We start from the raw sequence: 18,021 nt of genomic DNA on the forward strand, positions 1-18,021 counted from the left end.
AAGATGCAGAAAAAGAAATAAGGAAAGGGAGTTGGTGCATAAGAAAAGAGGTATTTTAAACACTTAATGTCTGTTTTTAGTTCTAACATTGGAAATGCTTACGGCAGTTAATCTAAGGTGGACCTCAATATTTCGTTTTGTAAATGGGTCAGTGTCTGATTGTGGGGTCAAATGCAAGGGGGAATATGGCCTTTGGCCTGTTTTGGGGAGAGTATACTTTGAGTAAGATAAGCATTCATGAAGAAATGCTAATTTGATAGACAGTTTGGAGTTTTAGCCAGATATTTAATAGAAGTTGTATACAGAGTTCTGCTTTAATTACTATCAGACACTGTCTTTTTTTTTTTTTTTTTTAAGATTTTTATTTATTTATTTGACAAGTGAGAGATCATAAGTAGGCCAAGAGGCAGGCTGAGAGAGAGAGGAGGAAGCAGGCTCCCTGCTGAGCAGAGAGCCTGATGCGGGGCTGGATCCCAGGACCCTGAGATGGTGACCTGAGGCAAAGGCAGAGGCTTAACCCACTGAGCCACCCAGGTGCCCCCAGACACTCACTGTCTTTGTAAAAGTACTTCATTATCCTGTTTCTTTCGTAATGAAGCTTGTCTTTAAAATCATTAGCCTTTGATAAAGAGTGAATACTTTAAAAAATAACTTTACAGAAGAAAAGTTGTGAGTGCTGCGGAGTTATTTAATTGAGAATACTGTTTTGTTTGTTTGTTTGTTTTACCCCTGTATCGGGGAAAGAATTAAAAGGTGAGTAGCTTAAAAAAAGGAGTATGTTTATTTTTTTAAAGACAGTTCAGCCAGTATTTGGAAAAAGATTCAGTGTTAAGTTGTATTTTTTTCCCCCAAAGATGTCTATTTGGAAAAAATTTAAAATATAGGTAATCTATAGTTATAGTAAGGGGAAGGAAAAAAATGGAAAGGTGGTTTAATTGCATAATAATTACCTCAATTCAAGGTTTTTTTTTTTTTTTTTTTTTTTTTTAATGGGTATTGGCTAGCTGTCCTGATAGAAATCATGACTTGCAAAATGCTCCATATTGTTTGAAAATCAGTGGAAATGTTAGACTTAAATAGCAGAACAAAGAAGTTCATGTTTAGGTTAATACACTGAGGCTCGCTTTTCCATCTAGCACGTACATCATAGACTGTGCACATATTGTGTAAAAATAATTGCCAAATGTTTCGGGGGTGGTGAGTCTATTTCTTCTCCATCAGAATTTATGAAGTTGTTAAATTGGAGTCATAACAGTTTATTTCATTAAGATGTTTACTGGATAAATATTTTCACTAAATTTTCATCAACTTCAAGGAGGAATTATTTGTTCAATGAAAAGTGTTAGGTGACTGTCACAAAAGGCACCATTTTTTTTTTTTTTTTAAGATTTTATTTATTTATTTGACAGAGAGAAATCACAAGTAGTCGGAGAGGCAGGCAGTGAGAGAGAGGGAAGCAGGCTCCCTGCTGAGCAGAGAGCCCGACGTGGGACTCGATCCCAGGATCCCGAGATCATGACCCGAGCAGAAGGCAGCAGCTCAACCTACTGAGCCACCCAGGCGCCCCACAAGGCACCATTTAAAAAAAAAAAAATTCTTTCTGCCGTAGATTTTTTTCCCCTTTTGTTTCAAGATAGTCTCTTATGTTAACTGCTTCAATGGATCTGATATGTTGTATGCATGGAAACAGTATGTTTTATTTGTAAGCCCACCTGCCAACCAGTCTCTAAGCTCTTGGGGTCACGGATCCGTAAACGGTACATGGAAAGTATGACGGACATGTGTAACCTACGTGGGTTGGGGGTGAGTAGCTGTTGATTTCTGAAACAGAAGCTGTAGACTCATGGGTTTATTTTGCATCATTTCTAGGTCATATAAGTACATAGTGGCTTGCTTTTAATATGCTGTAGGTATGTAGACATTCTCTTACTCCTTATAGCTTCTCTACAGCTAGAGAAGGTCACTGTCTGTGTCATGCCAAACCACGTCAGATTTCTGACATGGACAAAAGTCATTGTGCTTAAGGTTACAGTGAACCCTCACCCAGCAATTGTTTTTGAGGCCATAAATGAAAGGTTCTTGTGACTGTTACCTTGACTAATGTGTACACGTTATAAACAATATTTTAGTAAAGGCCAAAAGGAAGCAGCAGCACCTTCCAGCAGAAAAGTGAGAGCTGACCTTTTTGGGTTTGAATACCAGCTGTGCCTTTTACTAGATACATGACCTTATGTGAGCTCCTTAGGTCTCTTTGAACTTGTCCCCATCCAAAAGGGAAGTAACCAACTGTGTGTGTGTGTGTGTGTGTGTGTGTGTAAAGATTATGAAATACTGTATGCAAAGTGCCTAACACATCGCCTGGCTTATAATAGCTACTTCTTAAGTATAGATAGTTGACAGTTTCTCTAGAAATTTGAAATTTCTCCAGACATTTGACAAATGTGTCTTGTTGGGTCAGTCTGAACAGTACATACAATTCATTGTATGGATTTGTAGAAATGATGCTTACAGATTTTTTAAAATGAGGATTGCATACTTTTCATAAACTTGGAAAAGTAATCTCTATGTTGTTTTGCCCATTCATTCATTCATTTATTCATCCATTCAGCATTTGTCAGTACTTATTACATGCCAGCTTCCCTCAGCTCTGGGAATTTATGTTTTGTCAAGAAAGAGCAATATCTAAGAGAGAAATATCTAGAATTTTAAGTTCCACTGAAGGTACCTTGTGATGGCCGTGTGGAAGCACAAAGCAGGGGCATCTGCGCCAGGACATGGGACATCCCTTAAGCCCTAAAGGTGTATCCTCCTATTCTTGTTTTCTGTTTTTAGACTTGTTTTGTTTCTGGCATTGAATTGAGCCATACTTATAATTATTTCCTTTTCTTTGTCGAGACATACAGATTTTGAAGTTACTCTTCAGGTGGAAGATTTTCTATGTCTTTTTTTTTTTTTTTTTTTTTTTTTTTTTAAAGATTTTATTTATTTATTTGACAGAGAGAAATCACAAGTAGATAGAGAGGCAGGCAGAGAGAGAGAGAGAGAGAAGCAGGCTCCCCGCTGAGCAGAGAGCCCGATGCGGGACTCGATCCCAGGACCCTGAGATCACGACCTGAGCCGAAGGCAGCGGCCTAACCCACTGAGCCACCCAGGCGCCCAAAGATTTTCTATGTCTTGATCACTGGACTAGATTGCTCTCTCCTTTGGCATCCTTTTCTTTAGTATCCCTAACATCGGAGTGTGATGGTCCATAGGAGGACACCCTGTGACCTGGCAGAATGCCATGGCCTGTTGTTTGCTGATGGCTTTCCTCATGACTGCTCACCCTCAAGCTTGTTGACATTTTAGTGGGAGGCATGCTGTCAGTGAGGGGAGACTTGTGGATGAGACGGATATAACTATGTGACCGTGTTATCGGATAGTTACGGGGAGCATCAGTCAGTGAAAGTAGGAACAGCTTTAAGAACACAGCCAGGTCGGGGAGGTAAATCGGATCTGGTGTTAGAATATGTTCCGTTGTGAATTCTAGAAAACAGGAACTTGAACTAGCAGAGGTTTGTCCTTCCTAACATAAAATGCAAGTTTAGGAACCTAAGCAGTTTTTTTTTTTTTGGCGGCGGGGGGTGTGTTACATATAGCATCTCAGCAATGCCACTGGAGAACCAGGTTCTTTCTGTCTTTCTTTCTACACCTTTTGTTTTTGAGGTTGTGAGATGTCTCTGCACCTCCCAGTAGCTATTCCCAGAAAAGAGCGAAGGAACTATGTTCATATAATGAGAACAGACCTTCTCAGAGCCCCCTCTCTTGCATCTCATCAGTCAGAACTGCATCCCGAGGCTCACCCCTAGTTGCAAGGGCGTTTGGGGGAACACACCCTTTCAACCTGGCATATGGCCACCTACAAGCAAATCAAGGTTACGCACGTTGGTTAGACAAACAGCCATGACGGCTCTATCAGAGGATTTTATTTTTGTCATTTCTAATGACCTTAGGCTCAGATTTCATGATTTGGTAGCATTCACCACCTCATGAATGCATTTATTTGGCAAATATTTATTAAATGCATACTTGAGTGCCATCCCAAATTTAATAACATATGAAAAATATCTGAGTATGGGTGTAAGCTAATGGCAGTTTCTCTTAGCTTATGTAGTAAACTGCTGGAACTGTGTTTTTCAGATTGAAAACAAGTGAATTTTGTTTAGCTGACCTCCATAACGCAACTTGTTCATAATTATTACCCATGTACTCCCTTCTCTCACCCTTGATCCTTTTGCCGACACATTTGGAAGGCTGCCTCATAAGGCCAAGTTGTTCTGGTTTTCCCATAATACTCCCTTTTCCAGCTTTTATGTGCTTATCCATTAAGTCAGACAAATTTCCTTTTCAGAATTTGGCATTGTTTCATTATTGGAAAGGAAACAGATTGTTTTAGGCCAGGAAAACTTGAAAAAGAAAATATAAAACCATCAGCTACTTTAAAAAAAACAAAAAAAGAAAAAGAAAATCAAATCTCCTGTGAGGATTTAGTGTTGGTTTTGTGCTGTTCTGTTCGGAGGGAACCAAGGTTGGTTCTCGCCCCTGGTTTATCATTGAAGAAGGCTTGGCAAAGCTTTACACACGCTCTTTCCCCAAACCATGACATAAATCCCACTTTCTAATTTATGTCCAATGTCAGATTTCCAATAGTGGTGTCTGACAGGGTCAGTAAGTCAAATTCTGAGGCTGTGAAGATGGTTTTACTTGGTATGTGACTTTCCCAGCTTATTGTGAAAGCTGGGCATTAGCCTCGTATAACCCCTCCCAGTGTCTTTCACATTCTAGGCGAATTAGTGTTATCATCTTGAAAGTGCCCATCTTTTGCAGTCCCCCAGTGACAGATCACTCTGCTCCATACGTTAAGTGGGTTGCAGATTTGATAGTTTATACCTGCGATCCAAAGTTTGTACCAACATTCATTCATTTATTTATTTATTTATTAAGATGTTATTTATTTATTTGACAGAGATCACAAGTAGGCAGAGAGGCAGGCAGAGAAAGAGAGGGAGAAGGAGGCTCCCCACTGAGCAGAGAGCCTGATGCAGGGCTTGATCCCAGGCCCCTGAGATCATTACCTGAGTGGAAGGCAGAGGCTTAACCCACTGAGCCACTCAGGTGCCCCACCAATATTTATTTTTTAAAGAGAGTGAGAGAGAGAGAGAGTGAATGCAGGGGTGAGGAACAGAGAGAGTGGGAGAGAAAGAAATTTAAGCGGACTCTACACTGAGCGCCCCCATGTAAGGTTCAAACTCACAGACCCTGACCTGAGCTGAAACCGAGTGTGGGATGCTTAACCGTCTGAGCCACCCAGGTCCCCATCACCCTCTTTTTAAATGATCCCCTCTTTTATTTAGAAAGATTATAGTTCAGGGAATAGATCACATTGATATTAATTATAAGTCATCCATTTTCCTACTTGTAGTAATAATCAAAGGTATATTTAACAACAAACAATTTCTGACAAACATGAGAAAAGCAGTGTTTTCTGTGTTTCTATCACTTAATTTAAAGCAGATATACTTGGAATAATTTTAAAAAATGAAGTAGGTAGGTATTATTGTTATTCGGCATTTGAAGTATTGAAAATAGCTTCAAGGCCATTATCACTTCATCCATAAAACCATAACTGCAGGCTGTTCATTTTTTCTAGTGTGATGTTTAATTTTAAACTTTTTTGCTTATTTCCCTAGTTGTTTCCCCTATGTGTTGAAGGGTGTTTGGAAAACAGGAAGGCTAGGACATGTATGATCTGTGCCTTTCTCTCTCTCTGTCATATTTCCACACATAATTTTCATTGGATGACCATCTTTTAAATTTCTGTTATGGAGGGACGCCTAGGTGGCTCAGTTGGTTGGACGACTGCCTTCGGCTCAGGTCATGATCCCGGAGTCCCGGGATCGAGTCCCGCATCGGTCTCCCAGCTCCACGGGGAGTCTGCTTCTCTCTCTGACCTTCTCCTCGCTCATGTTCTCTCTCACTGTCTCTCTCTCAAATAAATAAATAAAATCTTTAAAAAAAAAAAATTTCTGTTATGGAAAATTTTAAATAGAACCAAAAAGTAGAGCAGATGCTACAATGAACTTCCATGCATCCTTCATTAAACTACGACAAACTCAGTGACCACTTGTTTTATCTGTTACCTCTCCTCATCCACAACCCTGACTGGATTGTCTCAAAGCAAATCCCAGATACCTGGTTATTTCTGGATGCCCCGTAGAAACTGAAGATCTGTGAGGCGCTCCATAACTCGTGGTGACTGGGCCATAGATTGTGATTTGGCTGAGCGTGTGCGTGTTGAACCGTGTTTCCGAATTGGTCATGCATTTGTCTTGGCAAATTTTGGTCGTTGTCATTAGCTGAATTTACCTGCACCTATAATTTCAGAAAATAGAACGCACTGCCGTTACCCTAAATGTATGCTGTTGGCAGTATGCTGGCTCTGAATGAAGAGAAGCAGGAGAGACAGGGCCCCCGATGCCGGCTGACTCTGGGGAGTCCATGCAGGGCGTTGTCTTAAAGGACAGAAGTTCTGGAGCTAAGTGTGACCAAGCAGGTTGTACTCGGGAAGGTGACATGTAAGTGTGGCTGGGGTGTTGGGTTCTCACGCCTTTCAGTAAGGTGTTGGGAGAATGTCTTCCTTTAAGTTTACTTTAGGGTTAGAGAGGGTTTTTATTGTCAGAAAAGAAGGTGGCAGCTGGAGAAAGCACAAGGTAATATAGGGCACCCCCCCGCCATGGGGGGTGTGTGTGTGTGTGTAAGAGAGAGAGAGAGAGAGAGAGAGACAATGATTCCATTTACTCAGAGTGGCATCTCCATGAATTAATGCTCTGGTAGTCATTTCAAATTCTTGGAGCTCTTTCGGGTTAGAAATTGTGGTCATTGTTTTTTTCATTCTACACATCATTATCTCCCCTGGAAGTTAAATTACTTTACACATGGAATCTAACATATCAGGGTCAGAGGCACAAATACAGTCTTGGGGACAGTGTTCCAGTGGCAGTTTCAATTAGATTTGGTAGAAACACTTTATAGGCATCGATGATTAACTTATATTAAACTATAAACAGTTTACTTCCTTATTTGGGCTTGAGTATGTAAAGTTAAAATATCAGAATAACTTCATGTATGCAGACAAGTAATTTTTGAAAAGAAAAGTCACATTTAGTGTTTATCAGGGACTAGCAGGTTTCTATGTTAATTATTTATTGAAAACAATAAATGTGAAATAAAACAGGAGACATCTTCTTTTGATTTATTTTCCTTTATATATTTTTCTTGATCCAAAAGTCTTAGCCAAAAAAACCCGAGCCATAAATATGGCTTATTAGCTAGGACAATAAAAAATAAACAACAGAAGGTAACAGTTGCTTATAGTTTTGTTACCTTCTGTTACCTACTCAGGCTATTACAACTTCTTCACCTCATTTCCCCCCCGGAAAAATAGAAACAGGAGTCGAGTTTTATTCATTTACTTCATGACAAGACAGTATCGAGTATATGTCATTGGGATAGATGTGAAGTAAATGCTTCAGTTCTCATTTCGATAAATTCCTATGTATTTTGATCTGTTTCCATTTAGTTTTGTTCATTTGCTCCTTAGAAGTCAAATCATTGGAATCAAAAATCTTCGAAATATTTCATTGAGACAGAAACGAAGAAGTACTTTAAGTCTAACTTCAGAAACGTCCATTTGTTTAATATTACACATGAAGCCATGACATGAAATTAGGGCGCTATGCTCTCAAAGCTCACCTTCACTTCTTTCTGTTACCAGTTGGATAGTCTTTCTTCTTTTCCACCCCTACAGGTCAAGACGGTTACTCTACGATCCGGAATCCCGAAACGTGGTCTTTCTTAAGAAGGTAGGTGTATATGCTTTTTAGAATTAATTTCTAACGTTTTAAAAAATTTTAGCTTGAGTAAATTACAACCCGAGACTACTTAATCAAGAAGCAATTTTTATGCTGCTAATGCAAGCCATTGTGCATTGAATTAAAACCTCAGATTCAGCTTTCTAAGTTCAATACTGAATTTCCCAGTCTTTTCAAATTGTATCTATTTTGAGCGAATTGTTGATGTCTACAGCAGTCAATGCACGTTAAGTGTAGTAAGTGAATGTCTCTCATTTTAAAAACCGAGAGAGATGAATATCCACCTACCTTGGTGAAATACATTCCTCTTTTTCAGTGGGTGATTTCGTGCTTGGAAGCACAGGGAGCTGGGAAGTATGAAATGGTCTCTGGCTCAAGTTGTGTTAGCTCGTGTTTTTTTCCGAGAGATTTCTTTTTCACAGCGTGGACCATGGTGTGCCTGATACTTTGTTAGACCTTTCTCCTCTTTGAAGCCAGAATGATAATTGTCCTTAACTGCAGCATAAATAATTTACATCGTACATCTTGATACTTTGCAGCTGTAACCAAGTTGTGGGCATTCTTAGGTTTCTAGAGCTTTCTGTAATCTGTGGAGTCTCTGAGAGATTTCTAGATTTCATGGACTGATCTCTGAGTCTAGCGGTTGCTTTTGTTTTAATCCAATACCTTTACCTCTGTAACGTGAACCAACCTCAGCCGTGCTCCTGTTCTAAAAGGTGTGCTTGGGGACTTTGATTCTGAGGAGAGCGGTGGGTCCCAACAGGTCCTTGGACCCATGAGTGTTATGGTGGGGCCTGATGAGGCTGTCACGGCAAACCACAACATCTCAGAGATTTGGGGATGTTTCAGGATCACACAGGTCACACACCTGACATTCCTCTTCTATTTTCCTTTCTGTTTCCTGCCAAATTGTAAGATTTTAGCTGTTGGGTCATTTCTGGGCAAAGAGGTTATAGTGTAGAAACATTCTTCCCCACTTTGGAATCAAGATTTTTTTTCGAAGATTTTACTTCTTTGAGAGACAGAGAGAGCGAGAGAGAGAGAGAGCGAGAGAACGCACACATGAACAGGGGGTAGGGGTAGAGGGAGAGGGAGAACAGACTCCCTGTTGTGGGACTCCATCCCACCACCCTGGGATCATGACCTGAGCTGAAGGCAGATACTTTACTGACTGAGCCACCAGGCGCCCCTATAATCAAGACTTTTAATATCAATGGGGTCTTTCCTCATTCTTCCATCTGTTTCACAAAAGTGACTTTTCACCTCGAGCTTCAAATGAACTTGTCCGGAACATGGCCAGCTCCAGCCTGGGAACCACTCCGTAAATGCTTACTTTAATTTTTTTCCTCACATGAATTCTTCTTCAGATTTTGGCTTTCAAATTGACACAGAGAAACAAGTGAATCCCAGGCAGTGAGCGTACTTTCTGACAAAGCGATGATAGGGAGAGCGCTGAACAACATCCTGTTATCTGTTGAGTAATAACAATACACTTTTAAAAAAAAATCCAGAGTGTTAGACCTTGGTCTTCTTTGATGTCAGCGTGGTAACCGGCCTTAACTAGAGCATAAATAATCTACATTATATGTCTTCTACCAGCTAGACCCTGAAAAAATTTGACTACCCAGTGTTAGGAAGGTTGCTCGTTCTCATTTCTCCAATACGAGTCCAAAGCCCCTGTTGGGAACCATGACCCTCAGGTGTGGAACACATCGTCACGGGTCTGCTGGCCGCTCAGAAGGATGCGTCTTTAGAAGTGGGCTCCTAACCTGTGTGGTTCACAAGCCCAGGAGGCTGTGGGATATTATAAGACCTGCTGGAATCCATGCTTGTATCAAGGATTGCTGACATATTAAATTGAGTCTGTCTCTGCTGTTTATATGTATTTGACCATTCGGTATAGCTGCTCCTGTTACAAGGAAATACATAGGAATATAAAGTTTTTATTGACTTCAGAGGAGCTTTTTGTTATAATGGATTTTTTTTTTCTTTCTTTTAAGATTTTATTTGTTTATTTGACAGAGAGACAGTGAGAGAGAGAGAGAACACAAGTAGGGGGAGCAGCAGAGGGAGTCTCAGGCTTCCCGCTGAGCAGAGAGCCCAATGCGGGGCTCGATTCCAGGACCCTGGGATCATGACCCGAGTCTAAGGCAGATGCTTAACGACTGAGCCACCCAGATGCCCCTGTAATGGATTTTCTTAATAGGAGTTCAAGCACCACTACTATAAATGGTTAATAACTTGTTTTGACATTAAAAATGGGATACCAGGGGCGCCTGGGTGGCTCAGTTGGTTAACCATCTGCTTTTGGCTCAGGTCATGATTCCAGGGTTCTGGGATGGAGCCCCACATTGGGCTCCCTGCTCAGCTGGAAGCCTGCTTCTCCGTCTCCCTCTGCCCCTGCTGTCTCTCATGTACTCTCTCTCTAATAAATAAATAAAATCTTTTAACAAAAATGGGTCACCATAATCAGAGACAGTGAGAACTGTTGTTTTAGGATATAGTGAAGATATCTAAATCAGGTTAGGATTGAGCCCAGGATTTAACCACAACAGAGCCAGAATGTTCTTCAATAGTTATGGGAAAGAAATACTTCTTTTTAAATATTAGATCAGTTGACTTGGGGCAATGGATTTGTTAGACTCCACAAGGCTGGCTTACACTTTCTAGCCCCATAGACAGAAGCAACGTGTTGCTGTTTAAACCTAAATTTTAATTGGGAAAATTAAAAATTGAGTTCATTCTTCACAGTAGCCATGGTTCAGGTGCTTAATGGCCACGTGCAGCAAGAGGCTATATCCTGGACAGCACATAGATAGAACATTTCCATCATCAAAGAAAGTGGTTTTTTGTTTTGTTTTGTTTTGTTGTTAATTTGACAGAGAGAGAGAGATCACAAGTAGGCAGAGAGGCAGGCAGAGAGAGAGGGGGGAAGCAGACTCCCTGCTGAGCAGAGAGCCCAATGCCCGGCTTCCATCCCAGGACCCTGAGATCATGACCTGAGCTGAAGGTAGAGGCTTAACCCACTGAGCCACCCAGACAGTTTTTTAAGACAAAGAAAGTTTTTTAGACAGTGATGGCTATGATTATCTATACTTTTAGTAGCTTTGCCCCTGGCATTGGATGGAGAAGACAGAGCCCGGTTTGCCCCATAGAATCATAGGGAACTTTATGGACACGAATTCCCTAGAGCATGAGTGAAAAAGAAAACTGTTTTCCCCATCATCTTTTTCCAGTTCTCCTTCTCATGGCAGCCCCCGTCCTGTTACAGGTGGCAGGGATCTGCATGCATTTGATTCGTTAACATTTTATTGTGTCTTTGGTAGACCTTTGTCACCATTTGGGCTGCCGACCTTCTGAATCCTTTTCCTAAATTTGGGGGAATCCATGATTGTGTGAAGCTGGGTGGGTAAGAGGACCCTGTTCCTCTTCATTTCCCAAAGAGAAACCCCCACATTTGTGTTTTTCCTGACTTGTGCCTGTGGGCAGGGGCACAGGAAGTTCTGGCAAGCATGGGACTGGGCTTGGGAGGGATAACTCAGAAGGGCAGAAGGTGCTTCAGAATTCCGCCCATCACTACTTCAGGGAGCGGCATTTTTGACTCTGTACAGAGCCCCCTGCAGTGACCGGGGCCTGTGGCTTTGGGGACAGGTGGTTTGGCTGTGGCAAACAAAGGAGAAATAACTGAGGAAAACAACTTTTCTGTATATGTAAGTATGGGAGAGTAGCTTCACCTTTTCTAACTGACATCCTCCTCCACATGGAATCATGGTAACAGGATAACAAAAGAACATCAAGAGAACCAGAAATCAGCGATTCCTTAAATTAACCAGCACCCAAGTAAGATATTCTGATATTCTTTCATGGAAAGAAATACTTTCATTATTGGTACATGGAAGACTGCATATATAGGAATTATGAACACCCTCCTTTGGATTAGTAGAGAGATAACTCTTTTTATCTATTTTAATTTTTTTTGATAGAGACTGGTATTTATAATTCTGTTTCTTACTGAGAACCTACTCAAAGCCATTGCCTGTGAAAAATTGCAACAGTTTTGGTTCTTGCCACCTGGATCGATTGGCCTGTTTAATTTGTTTTCCAGAATGAGTAGACTGTGGTGCTTGTTGTACATTGTGCTTGAGCCTGTAGTCTGTTCTTCCATGTGCTGCTTCCCCATTTTGATGCACACAGCAGCTGTGGGACCCATCTGTGTCATCACGTGTGTCTGGTTTGGGGCAAGGCTTCTAAGAAGCCCCATGCTCTATCTTCCTCTTCCTTTGCTTGGATCTAGATGACCATGAACCATAGTGGATGTTGGGGAGACAGGATTGAAGAGACTGTCTACATGGCCACGTGAAGGAGGGATCTTTCCCAACCGGGAACACCCACATATTCTTCAATAGAAAATTGTTTTGGGGTCTTTTTTTTTTTTTAAGTTTTTATATATGTAAGTGATCTGGATATCCAATGTGGGGCTCGAACTCATGATCCCGAATCATGCCCTTCCAACCGAACCAGCCAGATGTCCCTTGAATAGAACATCAATGCCAATATTTGCAGTTTTTCTCAGTAATAATTCTATGCAATAGAAGTGGGAGCGTAAGTTACATGAACATGAGAGAGAGGGAGAGAGAAAAGTTAACTTCTGTTGTGTTGAGGCTTTATGTATTTTTGAATCCATTTGTTGCAAAAGCTGATATTACTCATGTACACCCTCATTCAGCACATAAATCTCATCATTTCTTCTAATCAGTGATTGACATTCCGTTTTTAGTTACCTTTTATCTGGAACCTACCTCTCTACTGTTAGCATGGGTTCTATACGTAGTCACAATGAGGCTGTGGAAGCAGCTAGGAAGGTATTTCCCTCATCGCCTCATCCTGCTCAGAGGGAGACCCCAGAGCTAGAGGGGCATCCGATGCCTCCTTTGAGGAACAAGTTTGCCAGATTTGTAAAATGTAGATGCAGCATTTTGAGTGACTTCTTGGTCATGAAGTTTGTGGTGCCTGAGGATCTAAGTTCCGTGACTAATTTTAGATTCATAAATGTGTAGAAAATCTTTGACAGTCTTATTAGAAAGCATTTTCGGGGCTGAAGGGTTTCATGTCGGCTGTCTAGAAGGGTACAATGCAATTATCTTAGATTTAAACACTGGAAGAAAGCATGTGATATTCATTCAGAAGTCTCAAATGTGGTGGTTCAGGAGATGATCCATTTTATGTCATGCATCATGTGTGAATGGCTGATTGTTAGAGATGAGGTATTAGGGGCTTAATGTTTTGACTTTAGAGTTTACTATGTATTAGTAATAACATTTTACTCTTCTAAAATGTGGAAGTAGCAACCGTACGCTTGTGAGATTATTCATAGAGGTTTTATGCATGCTAATATGTTTGAAATGTTTTGAGTCCTTTGGGGGAAAAGTGCTCAATAAACACAAATAACTACTCATATTAGCGGTTCATTTCTTTTGACTTAGTACACGGCCATCTTTTTCTCTTAATAATGTCAGAGCATCTGAGTAATGGTATGTCATAGCTTGAACAAAATAGAAGACATTTTTAGTCTCAGCACAGTGTAACCCGTGACAGATGATTTAATCTCTCCTGCTATATTCTTTACTGTTTAAAGGTGTTATTTGGCAAGATTGTGTTGAATAAAGTAAAAAGTTTGCACAAAGAGCCAGGAGGCTGTAATTCCTACCTCAATTATGAAGGTGATAATATTTAAGTCTAAGACATTTCTTATAGGAACCCCACAAACTCAACCCTATTGCTTCTACTCTTCTTTTTTTTTTTTTTTTTTAAAGATTTTATTTATTTATTTGAAAGACAGAGATTACAAGTAGGCAGAGAGGCAGGCAGAGAGAGAGGGGGAAGCATGCTCCCAGCTGAGCAGAGAGTTCGATGTGGGGCTCGATCCCAGGACCCTGAGATCATGGTCTGAGCCGAAGGCAGAGGCTCAAACCACTGAGTCACCCATGTGCCCCGCTTCTACTCTTCTTAAAGTGTGCTTCCCCACCCACTGTATTTTCGAACACAGCAGTGCATACTTTATACCATAGTATGGAGTGTATCTCAAATTTCTTGGTCTTAGAGCCTTCTATACTCTTTTTTTTTTTTTTATGATTTTATTTATTTATTTGACAGACAGAGATCACAAGCAGGCAGAGAGGCAGGCAGAGGGAGAGGGGGAAGCAGGCTCCCCGCTGAGCAGAGAGCCAGATGCGGGACTCCATCCCAGAACCCTGAGATCATGACCTGAGCCGAAGGCAGAGGCTTAACCCACTGAGCCACCCAGGTGACCCAGAACCTTTTATACTCTTAAAAATTCAGAGTGTCTCAAATGGCTTAACATTATGTGGCTTCTGTTGTGAATATTTGCCATATGAGGAAGGAAATGGGGACACTTAAAAGTATCTAGAATTAATTCATTTCAAGTAAGTAATGAACCCATTCTATATTAACATAAAAAACTGTTTTCAAATGAAAAATGACTGTGTTTTTCTAAAAAAAGGTAAGTTTGGGAAGAAGAGTGGCACTGTTAGATTTTTTTGCACATGTCTAATTTCTAGCTTCATGGAAGATATCTGGATTCTCTTGTTTGCTCCTGCAGTCAGTCAGCTGAGATTTCAAACCTGGTAAGTCCTCTGTGAATCTCCAACTTGTGAGGGAATGACAGTGAAAAAAGGCAAATCATGTCTTAATATCCTTATGAAAATCATTTGGATCTCCTGGCCCCCCTAAAGTGGTGCTAGGCACCATACTTTGAGAAGACCTGTTCTGTGCTAGAGCCCTAAAGCCTGTCTTTTTAGAGTATCTCCAGTTTTGTCATCTATTTGTACCAGAAACATCCCCATCCAGTGAGTGTGGTTATGGTAAGAAAGCAAAGATGAGAGGAAAAATAGCATGACTTATTAAAAACACTCTTAGCCACTTTGGAGAACAGTGTGGAGATTCCTCAAGAAATTAAAAATAGAGCTTCCCTATGACCCTGCAATTTCACTACTGGGTATTTATCCCAAAGATACAGATGTAGTGAAAAGAAGGGCCATCTGTACCCCAATGTTTTTAGCAGCAATGGCCACAGTCGCCAAACTGTGGAAAGAACCAAGATGCCCTTCAACGGACAAATGGATAAGAAGATGTGGTCCGTATACACTATGGAGTATTATGCCTCCATCAGAAAGGACGAATACCCAACTGTTGTAGCAACATGGACGGGACTGGAAGAGATTATGCTGAGTGAAATAAGTCAAGCAGAGAGAGTCAGTTATCATATGGTTTCACTTATTTGTGGAGCGTAACAAAGAGCATGGAGGACAAGGGGAGATGGAGAGGAGAAGGGAGTTGGGGGAAATTGGAAGGGGAGGTGAACCATGAGAGACTGTGGACTCTGAGAAACAACCTGAGGGTTTTGAAGGGGCGGGGGGTGGGAGGTTGGGGGAACCAGGTGGTGGGTATTAGAGAGGGCATGGATTGTATGGAGCACTGGGTGTGGTGCAAAAACAAGGAATACTGTTATGCTGAAAAAAAAAGCAAAAAACAAAAAAAAACCCCTCTCTTTTGGTTCCATGTGCAGAAAGCTGCAACACCTAACAACCTGAATGGAAGTATTTGAAATGTCAGTGCGTGTCTCTACCTTTATCTTTCCAGCAGAGAGACGTGCGGAAGTACTGTTAATTAGGATTACGATCTTTTACATCTGTGATGAGATAGTGGGCTGTTCTCAAATGTTAATAAGTGGATTCATCAGACACGATGACTTCCCTTATAAGACATCAGTGCCATACCACAAGCAGTGATTGTTTAATTATTTATTGTAGTGACTTATCATTTATATTATGTTGTTTATTATAGTAAGTGTTTCTTGCCTGTGTGCCTGTAGGTTGGCTGGGATCTGAATGACCTAAGCTATGTTCCCCGGGGCTTGGTTCCAAGCTGTAGGTTGGGTTCACAGTTGCTCCTGAGCCTCCCTCCTGAGACTTGCACAAGCCACGTTCCTCTGTCATGGCGGAAGTGTAAAGACCACGCAGAAACTTGTAGTGTCTCTGAAGGCCTGTACTTGGAGGTGACCCACCATCACTTCAAACTCACATGCCATTGATAAAACAAACTGCATGGCCAAAGCTTAATATCAATGTGGCAGGAAAGCATATTCTTCCAGTGGAGAGAGGATGGGGGTAGATAGGGAGAGGAAAGAGCTAACTGTTGGCTTTAACGTATTCTGATTCACCACAATGTGCAATTCTAAAATATTAGTAAATAACCCTTTCTACCTGGCTATTTCTTTTTTTTTTTTTTTTTTAAAGATTTTATTTATTTACTTGTCAGAGATAGAGGGAGAGAGTGCAAGTGAGCACAAGCAGACAGAGGGGCAGGCAGAGGCAGAGGGAGAAGCAGGCTCCCTGCTGAGCAAGGAGCCCGATGTGGGACTTGATCCCAGGGTGCTGGGATCATGACCTGAGCCGAAGGCAGATGCCCAACCAATGAGCCACCCAGGCGTCCCTACCTGGCTATTTCTTAATCAGAAAAATAACTCAGGGAACAAATTTCAATTTTTTAAAAAAGATTTTATTTATTTATTTGACAGAGAGAGAAAGAAATCACAAGTAGGAAGAGAGGCAGGCAGTGAGAGATGGGGAAGCCGCCCCCCCCCCCCCCCTCCCCGGGCAGAAAGCCTGATGTGGGGCTCGATCCCAGACTCTGAGATCATGACCTGAGCCAAAGGCAGAGGCTTAAACCACTGAGCTACCCAGGTGCCCCACAAATTTTAATTTTAATTTTAGGCTGCCATCGTCCCATGGATTGTGTCTTCAAAGTAGCGCTGGCATCTGGCACTTGCCTTCTTCTCAATGGTCACTTCTCCAGTTCTTTGTGTTATTGATCAGAACTGTCGCAAGAGCCTCTAAATTCGTCTCTATCCTAGTTACTGTTGCTGTGCAACCAAACATCCAAAACTAAGTGCTTCAAAGGACAGCAAAAAGACTCAACCTTGAGTCTGCTGTTAGGGCAGGGTTCCGCAGAGAGAGCTTGACTCTGCTCCCTACCGCATCTGCTGGGGTATTTTGCTGGGTGCTGGGACATCCACTTTTGCCATGATTCACTCACATGCCTGGCCAGAGGAGCTAGCTGGCTGTCGACTGGGAACTAAGGACCAGGAGCCTCAGGTTATCTCCATGTGGGCTTTCCATGGATTACCTGGGCTTCCTTATAGCATCGTGGCTAAGTTGTAAGTGTGAGTGTCCCAGGAAATAGGATGTGAAAGGTGTCATTTTCCTTTTTTTGGTAAGTTTTTATTGAAGTTCTAGTTAGTTAACCTACAGTGCAATATTAATTTCAGGTTTGTCATATAGTGTGATTCAACACTTCTGTACAAAACATTCCAAGTGTACTTACCACAGGTGCCCTTTTAATCCCTATCACCTATTTCCCCCACACCCCCACCTGCCTCCCCTCTGGTAACCATCAGTTTGTTCTCTATCGTTAAGAATCAGTTTCTTGGTTTGCTTCTCTCTTTTTTACCCCCTTTGCTTATTTATTTATTTATTTATTTACTTACTTATTTTTAAAATTCCACATATGAGTGAAATCATATGGGATTTGTCTTTCTCTAACTTATTTCACATAGCATCATACTCTAGCTCCATCCATGTCATTGCAAATGGTAAGAATCCATTCTTTTTTCTGGCTGAGTAATACTCATGTGTGTGTGTGTGTGTGTGTGTATACGCATACCACATCTTTATGCATTCATCAGTTGATGGTCATCTGGGCTGTTCCCATGATTTGGCTATTGTTGATAATGCTGCTATAAACATCAGGGTGTATGTATCCCTTGGGATTAACATTTTTCTTTCCTTTGGGTAAATACCTCCTAGTGTGATTGCTGGATCATAGGGCAGTTCTATTTGTAACTTTTTGAGGAACCTCCTTGCTGTTCTCCAGGGTGGCTTCACCAGTTTGCATTCCCACCAATAGTGCATGAATAGTGCACTAGTGCAAGAGTGCACTAGAAAAGTGTCAAGTTTCTTAAGGTTTGGCCTTGAGAAGGGACCCAGCATAACCTCTGTTGGATTGTATCAGTCGAGCTGTTACAAAGTCCACT

At 41.3% G+C, this 18,021-nt stretch overlaps 1 protein-coding gene across 6 annotated transcripts in view; it reads left to right on the top strand.

The window, feature by feature from the left end:
• PLCB4 (phospholipase C beta 4) overlaps positions 1–18,021 on the top strand; it is a 411,299-nt gene that overhangs the window by 24,292 nt on the left and 368,986 nt on the right. For all 6 annotated transcript variants that reach the window (XM_059134009.1, XM_059134005.1, XM_059134003.1 and 3 more), the window contains one exon: positions 7,847–7,901. The gene's annotated coding sequence lies outside the window, so the exon portion shown is untranslated. The remainder of the gene's footprint in view (positions 1–7,846; positions 7,902–18,021) is intronic.

Source organism: Mustela lutreola, chromosome 9 (assembly GCF_030435805.1).
Source record: "Mustela lutreola isolate mMusLut2 chromosome 9, mMusLut2.pri, whole genome shotgun sequence".
In the NCBI taxonomy this organism is placed as follows: domain Eukaryota; kingdom Metazoa; phylum Chordata; class Mammalia; order Carnivora; family Mustelidae; genus Mustela; species Mustela lutreola.